A 27,038-nucleotide genomic window follows, 5' to 3' on the forward strand; every position below is an offset into this window, starting at 1 on the left:
GAAAACAGCGGCTGGAAAGTTTTGCCTCACCCGACTTATATCCCAGACCTTGCCGCTTCTGACTATCATTTGTTCTGGTCAATAATAATCGCAAAATAGTTAGATATTAAGCCGAAACTCTTGAACCATACTTGTAAGATGTTGTCGTAACGGAAATACTCTCGAAAGTTGAAAATAAAATGCTGAGCTTAAAAAAAGGTTTCCGCATTTTCTACGTTTTTATGTAATTGAAATTTAAGACCAGAAATTTTGAGTCTTTACAAATCTCTATCTATCACGAACAAAATGTAGAAACTTAAAACTTATCTTCATTAAAAGTAAATCTGGGATAACAAATCATTGAGTATTAAACAATTATCGCTCAACCACAGCAGATGCTGATGTCGGAGCACACAAACTATTTTATGGACACATTCTCTGAGGAATACTCTGGCATTTAAGCAGCAGTAAGGAGAAAAAGACCCAAAGAATAAAATAAAACGTTCCAAAGTACTTTCATTTGTTCGCTTTGTAGTCAATATAAAGTTAAATACAAAAAAGTTGAACCAAAATTTAAGTTAAGTAAATGACAGCAGGAGATGGAGAGTACATCGACCGCCGTAAAAGAGCAAAGCAAAGCACATTTAATTTGCGTGGTATAAAACGAGCAGAGTATAAGAAGAAGCAAGACCCTTTGTCTTTTTCAGCCCATGCGCTCCCTCACTTTGCTTAGTTGAGAGAAGAAAATCAGTAAGGAAATTGAGATATTTTTAAATGGTTACGTATTAGCGAAGACTATTGCGATTTTGACCTACTTTTCGAGTATTATTCAAATACTAAGAGTAAAAATTTTTTTTGTAAATATTGTCTATTTAAAAGTAACTAATACTAATATATGTATAAATCTAGCTTTCCTAAAGCCATTGTGCTTAAAATAGCTCAAGATATAAAGCAAACGCATAATTACTTGTACAAATCACTCCTGAGCTTAATTCCCCTTTATTAAAATAGATCTATCACATTGATTTCATTATAACAGTACATATCCGTGATTGCTTTTTCCTCCATTTAAATTAAAATTATATCCTCGAAATTAAAGCTAAAATTTATGTGCGCTGGAATTTTTTGTGCGCTTCCGTAGTTACCTCCAATTTCACTGCCTGTTGAATAGCTTTTGTGCGGCTTCTTTTTTCACACAAAGGTTTGCACCCATTTGACCTAGTTCACCTTCAGACGCTTACTTTTAGCTTGCACTTAAATAAGTGATAAATTTAATATTTTTCAAGTTTAATTTTCGTTATTTGTATAATATTTATTTTTTGCTCTTTTTTATTCGTAAGTTGTATTTCCGAGGGGTGTGTTTTACCCTTATATTATATTAAACTTTAAGAGAAGTTTCTTTAGCTTTTGTTTGATTTCGACCAAATATAAATATTAAATTAATTTTTTTTAGCTTTTTATTCTAACACACGGGACAATATTATTTTATTTTATTGTTAGCTATAAAGCAACTTAAACTTAATTGACTGAACTGAACTGAAAAATTCAATTTATGAAATATCTGTCAGTCACTCACAGAAGTTGTTATTTCACTTAATTAGTTCTGGTTTGTGTGTATATATGTGTGTATGTGTGCATGTAAAAATGACAGAAACGTTTACTTAAAACTGCATAAAATTCAAGGAACTACAAAAGATAAGATTATGATATTTGGCTAAGTGAAACCAAGAAAGCAATTTCACTTAACAAGTAAGGAAGTCTAAGTTCGGGTATAATCGAAAGTTTTATACACTTGCAATGCTGAAAGTTCAAAGACAGGGTCATATTTTCAGTCTCGGCAAAACTTTATTTAAAAAAATGTTACAAAAGAATTCAATATTCATTATTCGACGATATTATGAGTTGATCACAATCACATTCGAAATCTGACCTAAGCTAAGGGTCATATATATATTTATATTAAAAGCAATCTAACTAACATAAGTCTGGTTTTAATAAATTTATTGAGATATATGAGATGTACACTCAATCAAAGAAACGAAATTTAAAATATCGTGCTTTGACTTTGAACGTATTCATTTATATTCAGCTAGTGCTTAAGAAAATACTTAATTTCATTAAAATATAATATCACAAATATTGACCTTACTAAAAGGTCAAAAAGCTAGCTCTAATGTCGGAAATCACTATATTAGATATGTGGGTGCTGGGAGAAGTATTGATCCGGTCATAACCATTGTTGCACAAGAAAAAAAATTATCATAGAAATACTTTCTAAATTTCTTTAAGGTAATTCACATATTCACCCATATACATATACGGTATAAATTCAACCGAAAGTTGGAAAATTTTTATATAGAATTATTGACTTGATTTCACTCATTCATTAATATATCTAAAAGATGAGCTCCCTTTTTTTTTTTTAATCAAGTCAGACATACATTAAGTGCCTATGTATGTCTGACATGCATTCATTATCAGGTAGTTTGAAAATGTATGGTCGAATTTTAACCATTTTTGGGTGGAGTAAGCGCACCTTTAATTTTTTCAATATGATTTGATTGTTTACGCCCAGTTTCACAGTGTATGGTTGCAAGTTTGTGTGATTTAGCGTTAAAAGTTTGTGAGATATATGTATAGCTGAAGGGGAAATGGGTTTCATGACCTCAAAAATTTAATTTTTTTAATTGTCTTATTCAATTCTATAAGATCTCTAAAATATTGTACTAAATGAGATACAGCCTTGAAAAGTTGAGCGCTCATGGTGAGCTATGTATATAGTCACTTAAAACTTTAAGGATTTTTTTCTCAAAACTGTGTTTTCAAAATCGGAAGGATTTTATTTTTTTTTTTTTGCAATCACAACTATGTAAAAATAAACAACGGGAAATAGCCACCAAAATTTGCATGATTTTGTAAAAACGTCTGCCAAAAATACAATTTTCACTTTTTTCCTTTTTGTTCAATACCTATGTTAGTTTATGGACTTAGTTATAACACATACTTTTTCGTTTTTTTTCATATGAACCTGTAAGAAGTTCTGCTGTTAACGCGGAAGTACCTTTTTTCATTGTTTTACATCGATAAATATATATTTCTTCATACTACAGAAAACATAGAATACAGTGGTAATACTTGTATCTGTAACAGTTCATTGCTTATTAACATACATATGTGAGAAAGCATGGGAGAGAAAATTGTATACAGTTTTTACCACAAATTACAATTCGAAATAGCGACGAATGAAAAAAATACCTTTCTATTTCGTACAGATATGTTTTTTGTAAGAAATTTTTGAGAAATTAAAGTAGTGAAAAATTATAATATTTAACATCAAGTTATTTTATATGGAAAAATTAATACCACTTCAACTTTCTTCCCAATTCACTAATTTTTTGTGAATTAAAATGCTTGCTTCCTTTTTACGCTGCAACACTGCTTGTGCGCCTCTTTTTACATCATATTCCCTTTTTTGCTTCATATACATTACTAAGTCGATTAACTTTCAAATAAATTCCACACTTTTTCATTTCGTCACGCTTCAAGTGTGCTCTTCTGCACTTTTCTTCTTAAAGCATTGTTTGGAATATGTCTAAGTGGCACTGTCCTTTTGAAAAATTGTTGTCATTTAAAGTTGCACAAAAAGTATGTGAGAAAGAATGCAAAATTGTATGATAACATTTGTTGAGTTTTTGTTGTTGGAACCATAGTTTGCAATCAAGCGCAGAAGAGTGAAATTAGTATACTCCACGGAAACGAAATTTTTTTTAACAATTTCGCTCTTGAGTGATGTGTGAGTATACTCCCATACTAATAGATTTTCTTTGCTTTGAAAATAGCTGCACTTAATACAATTTATATTACAATTTTGTTAGGCTTTTCTTTTAAATATTATTTGTGGCGTCAAAATGCCGCTAAAATTAGATTAAACATTTCTTTTGAATTTCATATTTTATTCGGCTCAACTTATTAATCTCTCTATGTCAAATAAAACGCCAACATATAAATAGATACACATACAGTACATACTTATATACGCATAGTAAAATATGCATGCGCGAGTTTGAAATTTGTGGTTGATTTTGTGTTTTAAAATGCCGCTGGGTTTTATTATGCTAAATTTCACTGAGCACACATTTTCATTTAACTATGAATTTAATGCATGAACAAGCAATTTTGTATACATACATAAAATTAATTTAATTAATTTATTATTTTAAGGATCGTACAAGGTTAATATTTTACTTGGTTACATAATTATTTAATATAATTAGGGTAACACAATTTGGTAGGAAAATATGACTTAAGAACCTGAACAAATTTATTTATTCCAAATTATTTTGTATAGCTTAAAGTACTAGAATGTAGAAATTTACGAAACAATTTAATTTCATAGTTAACGCTTAGAAACAAAAAAATTACTAAGGATGCATTGAAATTTTAAATTCACACTAATTTTTTTGTATCAATTTAATTTTACACAATATACTTGTATGCATATAGTTCTGCCCTATTTCGGAACCAACTCAACTTACAATATATTTTATATGGAAAGTTATATATTATATGAAGCAAAACGACTTCATATAATTTTATTAAGATAGCTTACCTATTCAACCTTACATAATACATCGACTGAATAGTCTTTGGCCTAACCAAGAGATCTGAACAGCAAAATTTTGTTTATCTTTTTCTGAGAGTACCAACCTTAGCTAGAATACTATTAAAGTTCCATCACGGCCACTGCTTGACCGAAAGATATCGACACATAAAAACTTGTGCTTAGCCTATTAGCAGTCTCTCACTTTCCGTGTTCACCAGTTTTGACCTCCAGCTATTATTGATTTTTTTCCAGACTCAAAAAGCGATTCGCTGGATAAAGATTTTAATCAAAAGAGAAGTTAAAGATGAAAGCAAATATCAATTTGAAGACCACGAAGCCTCTTACTAACGAATAGGTAACGAAATGTTACAGTACCATTAAAGAGAGGTATGAGAGGTATCATTATAAGTAGTACGTAGGTTGACTTTTATATTTTGTCATTTAGCAACCATAGTTTTGCAATCTGGCAACGCACAACTTTACTGTATGAGTGTTTCAAAATGAGCCGAATGCAACAAAAGTCGTTCGCGCTCGAAACACTTCCAAAAAAATGGTTGCTTGTATTTTGGAAAAACTGGACGTGTCGCACGCATACTAGTCGCACACACTAGAACAATATAGAGCAGAGAATTCTGAGTGGTACACAACCATTTGTTTGACTGTTGTCTTTCAACAAATCAGAAAAACCAACCGCCGAAGACGGATTACTCTTCAACACGACATCTGTATAGGTCTGATTTGGCGCGGAATGACTTCTTTTTATTCCCGTACATAAACAATAAACTAAGAGGTCAACTTTTTTTGACAACTAAATTGTATTTCTAATACCCAGTCAGAGACTTCGGCATCAACAACGGAAACAGACAAACATCTTTAAAGCAATTTGTCGTTCATAATCTATATTTATCTCGATTATTTTAAGTTATTATCGATAACTAAAATACTATAGCCTCTTATAACATTCTGCAAAAGTATAAAAAAAATATATATATTTGCTAGAAAAAAGTCTACATTTGTAAAATATTTATTGCAAAAATTGTTTTTTTTTTGTAACTTTTACACGTATGTGCACATAATATGCATGTGAATTAGTCACGCGTTATATAATTTCAAGCCAATATTAAATAAATATTTGTACATTTCCTTCTCGCTATGCTAAATAGCTTGCGCATGTGTGTATTTACGAATATATGGGGGTATCCGTTATTTCTCAAGTTGAGTTTTTTCATTGCAAACGCTCCCTGAAGGTTCAGTTTTTGTCCAAAAAAACGGTAAACGTAAATATATTTCTTTTCCCACATATTATGTGGAATTACCATATATTATATGGAATTTTACTTTGCCTTTTGCTAATTTTTTTTTAACTCTAAAGCAACTAAATCTACTGCTTTGAAAAAGTTGTACAATATTTGAAACAAAATTGTCCGCTGTATAAAAACAGATCGTTACGATTTTTTTCATATAAATAAAATTTTCATAAAAGCATTTCTTTAAAAGTTATACGCAGTTCAAGTTATGCATCAAATATACTGTACACACATAGTACACCATGTCGTATGAGAAACACAGAATGTATAAGTGACTTATATGAATGCTTAGGTTATTTGATGTACAACTTTAGCTACGTAAAACTTTTAAAGGCAAATTATTAAGAACTTTTTTCAAGAGCGGAAAATTTTTTATTAGAGTGTCAAAGTTTCTCAAAGTTGTAGACTTATTTGCTTAATGCAAAACATATACATGTGGTAAGAAATATGATTTAACCATGGCTTAAATGAAAATAAAGAGCTTATTTATATTGGATTCTTATTTTATGGTATAAACTGAAACTTGCAAATAAGTAACTCGGGAAATAACGGACACCCTAATGTACCATTTAGTATTGGCACTTTTTTGACTGTGCTCAGTAGATACTGAAATGAAATAAATAAAATGTGTTTCAGTGCGGTGCTTAAAAACTTAACCCTTTTCTTATCACACTTTGCCCTTACATGACAAGAGCAAAATATGCTAAAGCAAACCACCAAAATCAAAAAATTCCTATTTTATACCCTGAACAGGCTACATTATGTTTGCCAGGAAGTATGTAACACCCAGAAGGAAACGTCGTAGACTCTACAAAATATATATAATATATATAAATGAATGAATAATCAGCGGGCGAGCTTAGTCGATTTATTTATGTTCGCCTGTCTGTCTGTTCCTCCATCTGTCTCTATATACTAGTCCCTTAGTTTTCGAGTTATCGTTCTGAAAGTTGGCACACGTCCTTTTCTCACTAAGAAGCTGCGTATTTGTCGAAATTGCACTATAAAATATAGCTACCACTCAAACTGACCGTATGGAAACTTTTTTATTTGAAAATATTATATATCTGTACGAAATTTGGCATAGACTATTGTCCAGTCTATGAATATATTGTTTAGGTCGGACTACTATAACTTATATCTATATAAAAGATCTTTTTTCCTTATGATATAACCTTAATTCGACTTGACCTTGATTATATCAAACAACGGAACTAAAAGGAACGAGTGAAACGTTTTCTGTTTAATGCGAACCGTTGGTCGGCTACGTTTTATTTTTAATTAATTATACGTATGGTATAGTTGCTATTAGAAATGCACCTATGAAGGGTATTTTAGCTTCAGTGCAGCATAAGTTAACGTTTTTTCTAGTTTCGCTTTTCTTTTTGCAAAGTGACATTTGAAAACAAATTCAGCTTCGCATATCTTTGTTGAAAATGTTGACAAAATGTAGACACGCAAGAAAGGCCTGTACGTGAATGCATTTGCCGGTTGAGCAAGCTGCGTGAAAAGGATCAAGCGATTGTATCCTATTTTGACACATTTGCTCGCACACAAATATAAACGCATGAAAATCGTTTTCGTTTTCTTTTTGTTTTAGTACTTCATGCGTTAAAACGTTTTCTGTCTGCGCAGATTTGCATGTCTGTGTGCATGCGTGTGAGTGTGTTGCGGTTGTGATTTAGCATAATCTGCTAAAATGTTGTAGTTTCAGCGAACTTGTTGACGGTAAAGATACATACAAATCATGTACCAACAACTGTTTCGTATAAGACCTAATAAGCATATGCATGAAGTCACATAACTGTGCCCATACAAATACACTCACATTTGTGCATATGCTGTGCTAGTTGTACAAACAATTGGCCTGCAGGTATTTAAATATTAATGCATTGTTGTTGTGTCTGCGTTCGCACCAAAAACGCTTAAATTAAGCTTAAAAAACGGAAAAGCGTTTTGCGCATTTTGCGACTTTTATGCTTTCCGCTTCTTCCTTTGTCCCCTACTGATACTTGTTGGTTCTTGTAAGTTCTGCCTTGCTTGCCCCTTTTATATAAAAATAAGTAGCTGCGCAGTGAATTTTGAGTAGAAGGTCAGATCGCACACAAGTGCTACAATAACATTTGTGCCTTAAACGTTTGCTTTTTAAACCTTTTGTGCTATTTGCACATAATCTTCATCATCATCCCTCTTTGCAATATTCATTTATTGCAAAAGTTTCGCAATGCTGAAGCTGTTAGTTTCGCTTTTATTTGATTTTTCAACTGTATAATGTACTTTTGAAATCAGAGACTCACAGCGGAAATTCAGACATTTATTGCATTTTTGTTTGACATCTCGGTTATTGCCGCATATTGGTTTACATAGTCTTATATATACTTGTGGGATCAAGCATAAATTTTTTAATGAAATAGTATGTAGAGAATATATATTTTTAGTATAATGTAGTATATAGCGACTTTATATAGTTTATCGACATGTTCTCCCTGCCCCATAAGTCACCAACATACTGAATAAAATTTTTTTCTTTTTTTTAATTTCTTGAAACTTTTAAAAAGCAACGATATGAAGCACTGTGAATTTATTATACATTCAACAGGGTATATTAAGTTTGAAACGACGTTTGTAATACCCGGAAGGAAAGGACGGAGACCAAATAAAATATATATGTAAATGATCAGCACGACGTGCTGAGTCGATTTAGCCATAACCGTCTGCCTGTATAAACGCGAACTAGTCCCTCAGTTTTTGAGATATTGATTTGAAATTTTGCATACGTTAATTTTTCTCCAAGAAGCAGCTTATTTGTCGGAATCACCGATATTGTATCATTAAAACATATAGCTGACATACAAACTGAACGATCGGAATCAAGTGCTTGTATAGAAAACTTTCCAATTTGACGAGATATTTTTACGAAATTTGGTTTAGATTATTGTCCAAGAAAACGGTGCAATGTCCGAAGAAATTGTACAGATGAGATCACTATAACATATAGCTGGCTATACAAGCTGGCCTATCAAAATCAAGTTCTTTTAAGGAACATTTTGTATTTGTAAAGGGTATTATAGCTTCAAAGCAACCGAAGTTAACCTTTTTTCTGGTTTTTATTTAAAAAATACTAACCCGTTCATCTTTTGGCCTTAGGAATAGAGAAAACTTTCATAACTGCATATTTTTTGACAACGGCGTGATATGTTGACTAAAGGTTGCTGTTGCTATTGTACCAACATTTTTACTAAACGATTCCATCACTAATTTGTTACTCCACGAAAAGAAAAAGTTCACTAGGTGTAGATATACTAGAAAACGCAAGAGTTTTCATCTTTCCTCAAACGGGACAGAAGTCAAATAAAGAAGTGCACAATTTCAATTGTGGTAAAAATGTTTGAGACTACTGCAGAAGGAATGAAAGCGAACCCAAAAACGTACATACTTGTATGTTCATATTTAGCAGTTGCGGTGTTCTAGTGCCGATGTTTAAAAAATTGTTAAACTAACGTTGAAGAGGATCGCTATTAATTTAAAATTTCAACGCAAGAGAACTATTTAAGAAGACCAACTTTAAGAGCTTACACTTAAAAGTACAACTTAATGCCCGAATTTTTTATAAAAAAATTATGATATTGAAAATATTATTTTAGGTGAAAATACGGTAAGATTTCTGCGACTTATTTATTAGTCGAAGAGTAAAAGCATTTTTGGAAAGTCAATTTGAAAAAGAAGAGCAATTTCATCAACCTCCTGACTTCTTCCTGTCCTCAGACCTCAATAGAATTTTCACTGTAAAGAAATTTTGATGTAAGTAGACCTATTTTGAGACAATCAGACAACAATAGATGGTTGGAAGATGGAATAGAGACGGCAAACTAAAGCCAAGCATGAGTGAAACAAACAAATCAAGATGCCAAGAAATATTAAGAGAGCATAGAAAAATTTAACTTGAGAATCGGAATAACTAAAAACCAAGAAAAGAAAGAAGTTATTTTCGGCTGCACCGAAGCTATAATATCTTTCACTGGTGCAGTTTCTTAAAGCATAAAAGAGTATAAAAAGATCTTTATCTTGATTTTAATCTTAACAATATATTCGGAGATTGTAACGTTCCTTCAGACAATAATCTTTGAAATTTCGTGAACATATTTTTTCACATAAAAAGGTTTTCCATATAAGAACTTGATTTTTATAGGTCAGTTTAATATGATATAGTGGGCTTATATCGGCGGTTCCGAAAAATGAGCAGCTTGTTTGGCGAGGAAAGAAGGATATATCGTAAACTTAGAGACCGATTCGCGTTTATACTGATAGACAGACAGAGGAACAGACATATACGTCCTATATATACTTTATAATGACTCCCACGTTTTCTTTTTGGTGTTAAAAGCTCCGTGGAAAACGTAATGTAGCCTGTGCAGGGTACAATTAAATCGTTGGTTGCAGTTTTATTTTTAATTACAGAAAAAAAATCGGAAAGAAACCCCTCTCTACAAAAATTACAATTAATAAACCAAAGAAAACTTTTTAATATAAAAGACATAATACTACTATTTAGCATATAAGCAAACATGTTTTAAGAGGTATATAAAAAGTGACATAAAATACCTACGTACATGTGTATATATGGTATACGCTACACACTTATAAACTTTTATGAGAGCAACGCATATGCTTTTGCCATCAAAAGGGAAATGAAACTTTTGCCAAATAAATCGTGTGCTCAGCTTGTTGCTTTAAGTAAAACAATTTTGTTTTATGCCTATTCACCAATAACAATAAATTTTCATTTTTACGCGTTAACAGTATTCAGAGGCGTCATGTATTCTGCGGAGTCCATATCAAAACCGCAACGTTGTATAGTCACGCAATACAATTTTATCAACACATCACCTTATAACAAGTTAGATTAATTTCGGCACAACTTTCTAAACTTTTGCGTATGTGAGGCATGCCGTTATGCGCACATATTATACTTGCGGATTATCAGAAATCGTAAATATAAAATCGAGCAACAAGCATTTTATTTATATGTGGCATGCAACAGACACAAAACTTATATCTTATAAACGATAGGCGAAAGTTAAGCGTTGACTGCGTCAGAGGGATGAACAATTTTGTCAAGCGATATTTAATCGTTATGTAATGGAAAGTGATTTCTTGACTAATACAGCCAAGTAATACACACTTTTACTCGAACTGAATACACAACCGTTCAAAATAGTTAAAGTTCGTAATAAACACCCGATAGTTTGTTCATAAGGCAAAATAAAAAATTGTATATATAACGGGTGTTTTTTTATACGTGTAGTTTTCAATGAGACAATGATTTTTTCGGAGTTGGTCTTTTTCACAGCTGTTACTTGATTTATACTCAGTTTGGTTTGCCATTTAATAATGAACAGACTGGCTCCGGAACGATGTTTGTAAATCGTGGAAATTTATTACCAATATTGGGTCGCCATAATCGCCTAGCAGAGTCGGCAATTCGAGCAACCATGGATCAGTTTCGTTTAATCCAGTGAATAATGCACATCTTCAGAGATGCTGTACAGTGCGCACTGAAGACGCTTTGCTGATGTAGAGTAACGAAGAAGATCCAAATGAACCCATTCACCATCGCGCACAACAACTGAAGCTGTGCCCATTTACTTTATGATAGATTTTTCGGAAGATTCTTGCTTTACCGGCTTACAAAATCCAACTCGTGTAAGAATTGTCCGGTTAATGGCATAAAAACGAGATGGCCACCGATCCCGATTTTAATAAGAAATTTTTGCTCAGCGATGAAGCTCACTTTTGGTTGAATGCGTAGGTTAATAAACCAAGTTATCGTATTTGGAGTGATGATAATCCACAAGCTATTGTTGAGAACTCTTTATATCCTCAATAAGTCACTGTTAGGATCATTAGTCCATATTTCTTCAAACACGAAGTCGACCATGATATTACAATCAACGCTATAGAGTTTTTACGGATATTTGGCCCCAATTGCTGCAAAAAGTGATTGAAAATTGTGCCTCTCGCTGGCCTCGGCGGTCATTTGCTCGAAATCATTTTAAAACATAATTGCAAACCCTCATCTTTAATAATTAAGCTAAATACTTTGCCCTAACAATAAATTCAACGCGTTTTATTTCTTCTCGAAAACCAAATGTCTAAAGGCACACGCTTTATAATTAAGTGTGTGGTTAGTTAAGCTGATTATTTACAGCCTTTGGAAAGTTAGTTTTATGGTTCATTTTCACATTTGTGAAATTGTTTCAGTTTCGTTTGGCTCATTTTTTTGACATTACGGCAATTAAATAAGCATACATTTATTTATATGAAGTAAGGTTAGAACCTAATAACGCATTACCATATATTGTATAGTAAAAAGAGAGTTATTTAAATGGTTTAAACTTTTCCAAAAAATGTGAAAGGTATAGAGAATATATACAATTTTTATAACGTCCGCTAGTGCATTTCTGTTATGAATAGGTTTCTCCTAATATCGGATTGCTTTCAGATCGACAATAATCCTATTACTATTTCGTAGTCGTTGAAGAATATACATTTTTTTTAACAAATAGTTATAATGGAATTAGTTTCGAGAGTTCCTCATCAGTGGCGATAGAACTCTACTCATGGTACTCCTGTACAGCTATGTGTGAAAGTAGAACTATGTCTCTTAATTGAACACTTGAATACGATCTACTCTCAGGACGTCAAACTTGGACTAATAAGCTCTTGCTTTCTTCTAATAGTTTCTGCAAATGAAGCATAGATTCGTAAACGTAAACTTAAAATTGAATTTTTCGTTTTTTAAAGAAAAACATCACTCCTTATTTGTTGTTGAATTTTACCTATGCGCAACTACACAATGCAATATATTAACAACGGACCACTTTGATTTCCAGTTGCATATATATTAGGGTGAGTAAAACAGAAAACATATATTTTGCTTAGTACTCTGAAAAAGGGGTTATTATACACCTCTATGAAAGTCTTTCCAAGCATGAGCTTTTAATTGTAAGATATCATTTTTTTTTGAGTAGCAAATTTCCTACAAAACTATGAGTTTTCTAATAAAATTTTTATTATGTTTTATAATTTTTAAATTAGTTATAAAATTCATAAGAATAAGTACCTTAAGATTATAAACTTCAACCGTTAATATCTTTTAAACGGTTAAGTTTACGAAAAAATCGTAGAAGACCTTTTTTGCAGAGTTTTCTATTTTCTACATTCTTTTTTATGATTTTTAATTTATGAAACGAGGTATTTGTTGAAGTAGTTGGAAGCGAGATTTGAATTTTATATCTGATAATAAGAAACAAATAGAAAACAGTAAGGCGGAGGATCTTCCCGTTACAATTAAAAGCTCATCTTTGGGAAGACTTTCTTAGAGAGGTCTATCAACCAATTTTTCAGAGTACTAAGCGAAAACAAAAATATTCGTCTTTTTGACCCAGAAGCGGCACGGAAAATGTATTCAGTATAATTGACCACCTGTGATGTGTTTTCGGGTGTTAGTCGCAAACCGACAATGCCAAAATGGAAGCAACAAGTAGTACATGGTACGTAAGCAATCCAGAAGTATAAATCATACTACGAAATGTCAAAGTTTGAAAGGAGAGTATATAAATATATGTATATATATATATATACATATATATATAATTATATATGTATACATATATACTCATGTTTACTCTTCTTGCTAGGAAAAATAATTTAACGCTGATGTTGCTTGCAATATTCGATATAAGAGAAAATCGAAACGATTGAGTTCTTAAAGTATAGCTCCCTTCATGCAGCAACTCGTGCCCCAAAGTTTCATATGACAAGTCATTAGCTATTAATGCTTGTGGCCAATTTTTGTGGGTCAACAGTTCGGAAAACAATTTCGTTGTGCGAGAGTGAGTGACAGTTTGAGTGACATAACGAATACTCCCTGTTGTCTGATTTAGACTGAGGCGAAGAAAAAGAAATAAACGAGCGTGGTAAAATGAGGTTTGGCTTAAATTCAATAGCCATGGTTTAATTATATATACATATGTATACATATAAATATATATAATGTATACATAGATATATACGTATATATATATATAAATAAATATATTTAAATGTAACTGCAAACAAAGCTCAGCCCCTAATAGTTGTCAGCATAAAACAGGCTGAGCATTGATAGTAGGACGGCTTGGTTTGCTTGGTTTCTGGTAGTGCTGATGAAAGTGGAATCTGTTCGTGTGTGTCGCCATGGAACCATACTCATATCATTCTGTTTCTGATTGATTATAAACGATTTCAGTTATTTGCTTTTTTGTTTATGTTTTTATAATTTTCTACATCAGCGATTTGTTAATCAGTCACCATACCATATTAAATTTAAAACTATGTAGATTCAGTTTTGATTTTCGTTATCGGCTGTTTTATAACTATAATCTATTTGAAATATTTATAAGTCAAAGAAATATTAAGAAGCGCCACTAACTATACTTGTCGCTGCAGCTTCAATTTAGTCGGATTGGTATTCAGCGCTAAAATGCCGGATATGGAGTTCCAGCTTAACTGTTATATATGCTGTTAGCAGGTCAATAAATTACACTTATCTATAGGCTGTGAAAGGCATTTTTGCTTGAGATCTCAAAATTCAGACGAATTAACTTCAAAGTCGTTTACTGAAATGCTTTATAATTGTTGAGACCAGAATTATTTATAAAGATTTACTAAATACGGAAAATCCATTAATAGAGTGGTCTACTGACAAGAATTTTCGTAATCATTTATGAATATATATTTTATAGGGTCTTCGACGTTTTCTTTCGGTGTTACAAACTTCATGACAAACATAGGGTCTAGAGTTCAAGGTATAAATACTAACGTAATTAAAAGTTTGATGAAGAGTGGTTCGGAAGTCAGAACCCCTAATACAGACGAAATACCTAAAATTATAATAAACCTTTCATCAAGTTTACGAGAATAGTTAAACCAGGAGCAATGGAACGGGAAATTATCATTAGATCAACTTAATCTAGCCCGAGTATAGATAACTACTGATTTAGTCTTAGTTAGACTTTTGCAACTCTGTAATATCTTTTATCGCCCAGCAAATACTTATAATCTCGAAAGCACCTCGGTTCCGAAGTCGACCTGTTTTAATAAGATTAACGATTTTTACAATTTAAAACCTTATTGAAAATTATATGATACATAATTAGCCTAAATAACATACCTTTCGCCAATTTCATTGCTTAATTAATGAATGCCTTTCATTTATGGAATTTCACATAACAAATTGTGTAAGCCAACCAAGTCAGAGAGATGTTAAACTTCATAACAAAAAGTAGCTGATGGAGCAGCATTCAAAACGCAATCAGTAAAATAATTGAAAGAGTTCTTGCCGAGCACTTTAAGTACGAATAAGACTGTTAACATAGTGAAACAACAAGTAAAAGAGTGAGCTCAAGAAAAATGTGTGATAAAACTCGCTTTGAACTCACATATCATGTGTAGATTTGTAATATGATTCGATATTTCTTCGCTGTTGTGCTTATTGTTTAGCTAGGTTCTTATTCTAAGCTGTATGAGGATAAAAAAGTGGATTTTTTCTCTAGGTATGTATTAAAAAATATAAAAACTTTAAAAGTAGCTTAAGTTGACTTAAGATAAGATGGACATAACATTTATTTTTATTAAATATTATTTTTATTTATATTAATTTTTATCAGAAATAGTTTGATGATATTTCTAGCAGATACTCCTTCACTTGCTTTGAGCGCACAATTGCCGAAATGAATGCTAACCTCCCTGAAAGAGGCTGCACTTTGTGACAAAGCGTCTACTGCCCAAATAACAAGTTATTAATGTAGCAGCCGCTTTGTCTCAAAAACACTGCAGTGGTCCTGTAGCCTAAAGCTAAAATTGAGTTAGAACTCCTAATATAAAACTAGTTCTAACCCATTTTCACCAGCGATTCCTCCCCATCCACATATCCCTCGCAAAGAAAAAGCCGCCATGTAGCCTATACGAGTGCCTTCTACCAAAAGAATACACCGGAGAACGTTATTGGCTTGGTTACGAATTCAAAAAGTTAATATTAAATAAAATTAGTAAAATTTGTATTTTGTGCTCATGCTCATCCCCTCTCATCAGCTAAGTTTCTTCTTATTCACCAATTCTCACTGGGTCTTCCCAATTCCTGTACAATTTACATTTGTAATAATACCAATTTGCGGTTGGTATGTGCTTTTACACACACATATATAATATATCGTATACTTGGTAGGGCGTGTATTGCGCACTCAGTCGTGTAATTTTGGTTTTTTAATTTTAATGGTAAAAGGAGATGGAAAATATTGTGTGCAAAAAAGTAAAAGACTTGAACCGCAAACATGTCATGAACTGATAAATCACGTTTTCACTTACAGCCTCGCGTTAGGCGTTTATTTATATCCATAAAAAAACATTCAGCAACATAACCTCAATCTCAACTGCGAGTGTATTGAAGGAAACAGGAAGTATTTATATGTTATTTACTCTCTACAAAACAGTTTTGGAACGTAAACTTGATCTCAACTAAATTTTACACAATATATATAACTAAAAATTTTATAAAAATATTTCGAAAATATTATTGAGATTTATTAATATATAAAAAACAGCATTTTCCGCCATCTCAATGGAAATACCTATTCATTTGAATCTCCTCTAGGGCTTAAAAAAGCTATTAGAAGCATTTATTTTCCCACATTGAACCCTCTCTGAGGATAATTACTTGAAAATAACTTTCATAGGAAATTGCTTTAAATTTTCCCAGTTAATTGGTTTTGACTTTTGAATAAATTTATTAAGATTAAAAATTCGTTAAAAAATAAGCCTTAGGTACACTTAAATAAATTGTTTTAATTGCATAAAAGTTTATCATTTATTAACCATAAATTATAAATCTCCTCGATTACTGCTAATATTTTTTTGTGAATATTCAGCGAATTATCCAAGCATCTGCTGTAGTACTATAATATACACAGCAAAAACTATTATAAGCTAATCGCACAGTTGCAAAAATTTAAAAGCAGCGAGTGAAGGCTTTCATAGAAAATTGAATGTGAAAAGCTGTCAGTGGCTCTTGCAAATCCAGCGTAGGATATGCGGTCACGCGTCTGCCAGCCAAACGGCCCAAAGCGTGCGCTATCATCATATCCGATAAAAGTAGCGGTTTATATACATAAGCAGAAAATTTACATACCTGCATATATATTATATGTATATTAGGTGGTCCCTTATTTATTTTGCAATAAGCAAGTAAATTACAACTTTAAAAAAGTGATAATTTAATACAAAATTTTCCACGCTACAAAAAAGGTCTTGCTGATTTTTTTTTTACAAAAACATTCCTTTAAGAGTTATGCGCAGTTAAAGTTATACCTCAAATGACCTGAGCATTAATACATGTGAATTAAATTCTGTGTTGCTTATACGAGGTGGTGTACTTCAACTATGCAAAATTTTTAAAGAAATGTTTTTATGAAAAAAACAAGAGGCCTTTTTTGGTAGAACAGAAAATTTTAAAAATTAAAATATCACTTCCTCAAGGTTTTAGTTTGTTTACGTGGCAGATAAAAAATTTATTGCAAAAGATCTAAAAATTCTATATAAAATATATGGGAAAAATAAATTGTTTTAGGCACGGTTTAAATCATAAATAAAAAGCTTGTTTACATTGCATAAATTTTTTTGATCAAAAACTAAAAGTTCAGGGGGCCTTTGCAAAAAACCATTCAACTTGTGAAATAACGGATACCCTAATGAATATACATAAGTACGTACGTATATGTATTTAAATCATATTTTTCCTCTAACCTCAAACTACAATAATGTAAGATAATGTTTTTGTCATAAGTTGAGGGAAATTATGTTGAAAGCAAGTAAAAATTGCTTGGCAACGACACCGTTCTCAGCGCCTCTATATACATATGCACAACCATTTAAAGCAGGTGCTTGATAGGTTATTTCATATTTAGAGAGGAGGGGGAGGTAATGTTTTCAATGCGTATCTGCTGCGAATAATTTCATTTAAAATAATATATTTTTTTGTTGAACGCTGCTGCCGTACAAACTGACCGATCAAAATCAAGCGCTCGTATGAAAACTTTTTTATTCGAAAAAATATTTTCACGAAACTTGGTGCAGTTTATTTTCTAAGGAAAACTACCAAAGCATATAGCTGACATACAAACTGAACGATCAAAATCCAATGGAAACTTCCTTATATGTGAAGGGTATGCTAACTTCAATGCAACCGAAGTTAACTTTTTTTATTTTTTTTTGAAATTTATTAAGCACGAAAATCAATTAAGTATGAGTTTCAATCTTTCGCGATCTGTCATCTCAAAATCATTTGCTAAACTACTTGGTTATATAACAATATCAACAACAGCCTTACAATTTGCTTTTGTAAGCTTAAGACGCAAAATATACGAGCTGAATTATATTTTGACAACTTATTCACAATGTTTTTTTGTTCGACGACAATATCTCTTCATCCTTACATTAACAGCAGAAATATATAAAAATTTACATACAAATTATAGAGCAGTATCATCTATACCATGCTCTGCATAAACAGCGAAGAGACGTTGAAATCGCCACGCACAGCGACAAAAACTAGTAGACTTACCAGTAGCTGCACAAATTATGTGCTCGCCTCCAATTTGTTGCTTCACTATTACGCTTTTGGCATATCTTTCTAACCTAAACACATACTTCTCTACATACACACAATGTTTGCTTTATTTTGGCAAGTTATTATAAAGAGATGTGTGAGTGAGTGCAGCATAGTGTCTCTCTCATTAAATTTAATGAGGAAGCTTACCTTTTCTAAGCGTCTCTTAATTCACCGAAATTCCTTCATACTCATCTGTTTTGTTTTAAACATTTTTTCGGCGGCTAAGCATGTAAATGCTACAAAGTCCGCTGCGCGAAGGCAATCCTATTTACTGAACAACAACAACGACAACCAGTGTGCGTTGGTTTAAAGCCTATTGCTTAGAAAATGTTTGAATTATGAATACAGTAAATAATTTAGTGAATATTTTTAGTCGCTTCTTTTGCAAGGCTTTCGCTCTTCTGCCACAGATTGCGGAAAGTTTTTGCCACTTTAGCGTAAATCATTTATGGGAGCTCCAATGAATATGCTTGTTGAAATATACGTACGTATAATTCGTGCAGAAAGCAGAGTTTTTAGTTCACGGAAATAATTGATGTGGAAATGAGTGGAGCGTATGTCCCGTATACAGATGGATTGTTTTTAATGGCAAATGTGTACAAGTATGTGTGGTAAATAAGCCTATGGTACAGTAATTCCTATGTGAATGCAATGAAAAATTCGCCGAAATTTAAATTTAACAATATTTAAAGCTCAAGGATTGAAAAACCTAAAAGCACTTCCATAAATGTCGATATATTCTAATGGACGTCGACTGTGAATCGGCATATATAATTTACCTAGTGACGGAAAAAGTTCCTTATAAAGTATAACAACATTTCTGAAGCATTTTATAACTGTAGTAATTTTTACTGTATGCATACATATATATATATATATATTTTGGAACTGTAATTCTATTTTTGTACGCCTGAAATCAAATATCTGTAATAAAAGTAGAATCAGAGCACAATTCGTAGAAATGTTGGCGCAAATTATATATTTATAGAATATTATATAATATAGAATTCATTAAAAACGACTATGAAAGCATATACCGAAAAGAACAAACATATAGTGAAAAAATTTAAGTATTCTTATGTTTTTCCTTGTTTAGTCACCACTATTTTATTATTAATAAAACCCTTATGCATTGACTCAGAATTCCGTCATACTATGGTAAAATTTTGGAACACACATTCTTATCTAGCAAGACAGAAACATAAGGATTCGATTGATTTATTGGTCGATTGGAACTAATTAATATAGATTAACTACATCTATCTTCAATAAAGTTAGGAATTACCATGTACATATTTATGTGAAATGCTATTGATAAAATTATGCTCTTATTTAGAAACCTACACAAAAAATTGCCACAAAGCTAAACAACTAAAACTAAAACTAATAACGATCAATGCCTTTTGCAACACCCTTAATTTTAATAGGACAATAAATATGAAATTTTTGGAAACAATTAGCATTTGATTTCCTTTTATGGCAGTGAGCACCACATGGCGTATGAGCGACATTATTAACATACAATATATTATACACATGTTTGAGCACTGGTTACTTTCAGTTTGTATGGCAGCTATACATCTGATCACTAAGATATCAATGGTTCCAATAAATGAGTTGCTTCTTAAAAAGAAACAGACGTGTGAAAAATTTGAGATCCATATCTCAAAAACTGAGGGACTAGTTCGTGTATATACAGAGAGGCAGACGGACATGGCTAAATCGACTCAGCTCATCAGGCTCATCTTTTATGTATATGTATTTATATATATATATATATATTTAATAGGATCTCAAACATTTCCTTCTAGGTGTTACAAACTTCATCGCAAGCTATAAATAGAATTGATTACCTTCAGGCATAAATAAAGTAAACAAAACCAATGTAATTTTGACTCAATCATCTGTGACAGAAAGCGTTAGCCACAACCAGCAATCACCTGTAGCTATTTTGTTACACCTACTCATATGTAGTTATTTTGCTGTTATCCGAAATATATATAAATAGCTTTAAGTGCAAACATATACACAGTATAGACAAGTATATATGTGCGTATAGTGTGAAGTTGTAAATTTTGTATACAGATTAACAAATGTTTGCACAAAGCCTTTCTATGAAAGCAATAAGCAAACCACGATCCGCCTCCGCCGTGCATACTGCCAAAGTGTCTGTGATATTCATTGTTATGGTTATATCCGCACACGCCCATACATATTTACATAAGTAAATGTACGTGAAGCCTTGATGCATCAACACTTTATCGTTTCACCAGGTAAAATTGAATTTTTGCTTACAATCTGACCTTTTTTTGTGGGAATATAATAATGTGCTCTGTGTATGGGAAAGGATCTATCTACTGCTCGTATGTAATTTGTATGTAAAAATGTGTGTGTTATTTAAGACAGAAAATAATGTATTACGATGAAAATTTATTTTGTTGCCCATTATCTTAGTACCAGTAAATATTTCTATAAATTGTTTACAACTCCTTCTACTTATATGTGATAAGATGACTTTCATTTGCTCTTTTAAAGCTGTGTCTAAATTTTCTCTCTACTTGATACGGCAGCCAAACTGCTGGCTGAAAGAATTACTTTTCCACGTTTTGCCGATTTTTACCAAATAGAAAGTTATGAATTTTTATTGATCTTAGATACTTCCGAGAAATTTTGAGCTTGTTTGTGCCGTAGAACCGGCGTACGGAATTTCTTTATTTTAAGCAAATAAAGTAAGCAGACTAAATAGCTTTTTATATATCATTCTAACCTAACTCTTTCTATCAAAATATTTTAATACCAATTTCAAACTCTATCATATAGTAAACAAAAATATTTTAATAAATAAAGACGTATATATGTAGGTATGGTATAAATGCACATAATAATGTTTTACTCCTATCACACCCATTCTCTATACGCCTACTCCTTCAGTTTATGCTTCAGCAGTTTGTCTCTGTTTACATTCACTTATTACCGAAACGTGATACGGCAAAATGGCATAGTAATCCGCAATCTATAAAATGTATCAATTTTCGTACACTTGTTGTTATTGCTACTAACGTCAAAACACATGCGCAACCGGTATGCACGAGCATGCCGACTACTTGTCGTTATTGTAGATAATCTTTATAATTGGAATCGCTCACATGTACATATATATATATAAGCGCAACTGTGAATGGCGTGGGGGCTTTTGGCACAAGTTATTTGTTTACTTAGTGAGAGACATTATGCACTTTCTGGACTATTAGCCAAGTAAGTGACCGGGATTTATTATTGGCTCTATTGAAATATAATTTTCATGCATTATTATTTTGATTTAATATATATACATATGTAGATGTTTATATAGCTTGCACTAGTGCATGATTATTATTTACGTATGATAATTTCATTAGATAATAAATGGTTTGAAATAAGGACAGCATTAGCCTCAATAAATTGCGTTATGCTGCATATTGAATTGTTGAATATGTGACTGAATTTTGCAACATCTATACATAAGCATATTTATTTCCATTACAATTTAATATGCATTTTATTTATTGTTATAATTTGATTTGTTTAGCAGATAAACGCCACAACCAAACAGTTGGTTTATTTATTTGGCGAGGCATATATAATATGTATGTAATATCAAACATAGTCTGAAGTGATAAATATGCCACACGCCACGGTTATTAGTATTGCAAATCTAATATATGCGTAAATACGTTTTATAATTTGAAATGTGTCAACACTGCGGTAAACTAGTGGTTAATTAATGGACTAATCAATATTTGCAATATGATTTTCATACTTTCGCAACATGTTGCTACAGAGTATAAAAGTTAATACATAAAACTAATCTATACAGATATAGGGTTTTTTTGCGCAATCAAAGGACTGGCGATACATATGTGTAGAGAAAATTTCAAATTCTGAGCGATTTGAGATTTTAAATCAACGTGGCAATTAATTTAGCACTGTGTGATTTTTAACACACTTTGATGCATATCTGATATGAGTAAGCTTATCAGGTCAGGCTTTCGGACACGGCTTGAAAATACATGTTTTTAATAAAAAATTGATTTTGATGCTTCAAATTATCAATTTGAATTGAAATCACCACATAAAGCGGAAAGTTATGACGATCATTTAAAATAGATTAAATAAGACTTAATATGCTATCAATATTCTTACATTTCTCGAACTCGTACTTTCGAACAATCTGCTTTATATTACTGTCTTTCTTCTAAAAGCGATCAAGAGAAAAGTTCAAACCCCATTCATCAATTTAAGCTTATCCAAAAAATCACAAATGTTGCTAAAAAGTATGTTAATATCTCCAACTCGGTTTACCGATTTTTTCTTACAACAAATAACTCAAATATATATATCTCTCATTTTGGTTACACTTTTTTATACTCTGCATGACGGGCTGAGTCGATAAAGCCGGTGCAACCGAAATTATGCTTCCTTTATTTTGATACCACAGGGCATACCAATTAAACGAACAAAAATCAAAATGTGCAACATGAAATATCTTATCTTTTGCATGCAGTTCAATGCTCAACATGTCGTATACGTAATATTTCACTTTACACGTGTGCGCATATCTCCTCAGACACAGACGTTTGATGTTGAGTAAAAACGCTTAAGCTAACAATAACTCACATTCACATGTTCATGTATTATTTATCTTCATTTGCTTGAGGTACGATAAATATTATTATTATATCTGTACTTACATGCAGAAAAATCAACTGCCATAGGTCAGATTTTTGTCCTTAATGCTGTAGCAGAATTCTTCTTAGCTGTTAACGCACTGCTGACTGCTCTAGTAGTGTTGCTTATTGGCCACTGACTCTTCAATATTTAAAGATCTCGATCTGCTACGCTTTATACAGCGAATCGCATATACACTGTGTATGTAATCAAAGTCCTCTGGGTAGTGTGCAGCCGCAAGCTATATTAAATAAAATGTGTACCATAGTGTATTTTATGATGCTGAGCTCTTTTTATTTCTTTCTTTTTCACCGTCTAGCTATGTTTTATGTATGACAGCGTATTTCTTATTATGCTCATTTATTTTGTTCTCACTTTCATTTTTTGCCTTGTGTTGACTATTCATTTTCTTCTATTTTACGTTATTTTAATTTTTGTTTATGCTGCTTGCTTTGGTTGCACCCAGCTTAGTGAGACAAAGACTTAGCCGGTTATTTGTTTTTGTTTCCCAAGCAACGAAGAAGAAGTGGTATTCAGCATATTTGACTTCGATTTAAATGCGGACAATTAGGCAACAGTAATTGTTGTTCGTGTTAGCTTTATGCACGTGACAAGAATTTAATTTACCGGAAAATAAGTAAATTTGAAAGCGTTGCACATAAGAAAATAATAAAGAGTTGTTGTTGTGGAAAAAATGTGTTTAAAATTTTATGTTCTGTTTTAATTTAATTTTTTTATTAAATTTTAAATTGTTTGTTTTGTTTTAACAATATTTTTTTTTTACTTTTTGTTATAGTTTTATTTATAATTTTCAGTTTTTATTTTATTTAACAGTAGACTTAATCATTTCGGTTAAGACTTTATTGCTTTCTAAATCAACCGAATTTGATTTAATTCATATTTTCCATTATTTCTTTCTTTTTTTTGATTTATTTTAAATATTTTTAGAAATTAATTACAGACTTTCAATTTGTAACGGTATTTTACTCTATTTTTTACTCAAATTTCTTTTAAATTTAGATTATAATTGTTCATTTTACTTATTTTAAGTTGATTTTATTTTACTTTAGAATAAAATAAATTTTATTTTGTCTTATTTAATTTCATTTTTTTGTATTTTTTTTGTTTAAAAACTTTTTTATTTTTGTTGTATTTAATTTTATTTTACTTTATTTTATTTTATTTTTTTTTTACATTATTTAATATTATTTTATTGTATTTTATTTCATTCCATTTACTTTAATTTATTTTTTTGTTTTATTTTATTTTACATCATTTAATTTAATTTATTTTATTTTTATTGTTATTATTTAATTTTTTTTATTTTATTTTATTTTTTTTGATTATTATTATTTTTTTATGTTTTTATTTCATTTACAATTTTTATTATTTTAACTTATTTTGCTTTCTTTAATTTTTTATGTTGCATTAATATTGTGTAATGAAAAATATTTTCTTTTTAAAGAAAATAATTTTTTTTCTAAAGATAAAAATTGTTTCTATTAATTTGTATTTATTTAATAATTCAATGTCTTTTGATGATTTATTAATTTTTTAAAGTTAATTTAATTCTGTTTTACTATAATAAATTTTCTTCGAAATTTTTTTCAAATATTTGAACAGCATTTGAATATCAATTCAGAACACCTTAAAGCAGTTTAAAATTTCAGACAACAGCGCCTCAAAGTATGCTTCTACTATAACTTCCACTAACCACAAAACAAATGCTTTGCCAATTATTTTCACTTTAGCAACAGCTTTTAAAGCGACGGTGTTTAATTAAAACACTTTTAAATTTGTTTGACAGCCATACAAGCGTATACGAGTGCAGCCTAAGAGAAGCACTTAAGAAAGATTGGCTTTACTTCGATTGCGCCACTAATTTGGCATTACCACTCACCACGGAATCGCGCGTTGAAATAAACATCAAAGCGGTGCCGAGCGAGCTACCGAGCCACTGAGACAGCATGCATTGCTTTGTATGCGCCATCAACCGTAGTTAACTACTAACAACACACTAGCAAACAGTTGTTTGAAAATCGAATTGTCTACTGATGCACATGCACTACATAGTTAGAAGCTGCAGACAGTGCTTTGCTGAACCGCACACAAGCATCGACAGAAGTACACTGCATGTGGTCTTCATTTTTTGGTATCAAGCAACGCTGCTGCCACTGTTTGCTGATAACGTTATTCGAATAAGGATTTTCGAAAAATATATTTCGAAATCATCTGCTATGCGCGCACGCACACTGCCGCACTTCGTGGCTAGCAAAAACTGTAGTTAAAGCCAGAGCAGCAGCCAACTGCGATATAACTGTATTCATGGCGATAAAAGTGTATATATGCCGCCCCCAAATATGTGTACATGTATGTATGAATGTAAGAATTTTCGTTGCCGTTAGAGTGGTAGATAAGTACACACGGCTTTGTTTGAAGCAAAGTGTTGACGCGAAAAATTGTATCACAACAAAATATGCAATAAAACGTAGATAGGTAAGAAAAGCAATGAGTAACGGTAATATTGGCATGTTGTTGCTTACATAAGAGAGTAGCTAGAGCTTATAGGTTATTCACAAGTAAGGAAGTGCTACGTTCAGGTGATAACATTTTATACTCTCGCTAAAATTTGCAAAGGTCAAAGCCGTGAAAATACTTTCAGGTGTTGTAAAACAAGTTAAAAAAAGAAAAAAAAAGAAAAAGAATTCAACAAGCATTATTCGATTCGACTTTTATTAACTTATATTATAGTCTTATACTCATTACTAAATTTTTTCTTTATATTCGAAACATGGTTATTAAAATCGGCCTATTAAGTAAGAAGGCTTAATATATTGGGTACATGTTATAAGGGAAAGATGAGCGAGTAAAACGAAAATAATTATACATATTAGACAGACAGTCAGACAGTCACCCGCAATTCAACTCGTCTCTTCGTGCTGATCATTTATATAAAAATAACTCTATATCTATCCCAAAAAAATTTAGGGGATACAAGCAACCGTTAGGTGAACAAAACTATAATACTCTATAGCAACATGTTGCGAGAGTATAAAAACGTAAATTAAATTCATTCTTTGAACTTTGTTCAGGCAACACGACTTATTTTTTTTCGCCTTTCAAAATGTTGTAAAAATCGTTTTAAATTATTGTTTAAAGATTAATCAACATTAAGACGATTGTAATGTTTTAATGTTTAAAGATTAATACACATCCTTGATAAGCTGACTTCACCTCATCATGATGGCTTTAGACACATTAACCAGACCAGATATTGACCACGCATCAATTAGAATAGACAACATATATCTGGATTGAAAACTGCCAACTATTTGCTGACTTTAGCGCCACCTTCGACAGCATGACAATTATAACTATTAGTTACATCATTATTGCAGGGGTGATAATTATGATTTCTTATAAAAATTAAACTCTCGTTATACTATGACCTACTATATGAGAAATAGAAACAATAAATAAAAAATCTTACCGAGAAGATATCATTAAATGTTGAAACGCAGAGTCAATCTTATTTTTTCCCAAGTAAAAACATCATACCAACCGACTAACTGTTCATCGAACTTATTTACAATTAAATTTATAAAGTTTTAAATAGACACAGTGGCACAGTTCTTCTGCCTACTCACGAAAATTACCATGCATATATCTTTGAGACCTAGAAAAACAAATTATGCTTATCATATAAGGTGCTATGTGAGATTGCCAAACTTCAAGT

The 27,038-nt window shown here is 31.5% G+C and overlaps 1 protein-coding gene across 2 annotated transcripts in view; it reads right to left on the reverse strand.

Annotated features, from left to right (window-relative positions):
* Gyc88E (Guanylyl cyclase at 88E) overlaps positions 1–23,974 on the reverse strand; it is a 119,408-nt gene extending 95,434 nt beyond the window's left edge. For both annotated transcript variants that reach the window (XM_070109308.1, XM_070109299.1), the window contains exon 1: positions 23,326–23,974. The gene's annotated coding sequence lies outside the window, so the exon portion shown is untranslated. The remainder of the gene's footprint in view (positions 1–23,325) is intronic.
* Positions 23,975–27,038: the final 3,064 nt, after the last annotated feature.

Source organism: Bactrocera oleae, chromosome 2 (genome assembly GCF_042242935.1).
Source record: "Bactrocera oleae isolate idBacOlea1 chromosome 2, idBacOlea1, whole genome shotgun sequence".
Classification (NCBI taxonomy): domain Eukaryota; kingdom Metazoa; phylum Arthropoda; class Insecta; order Diptera; family Tephritidae; genus Bactrocera; species Bactrocera oleae.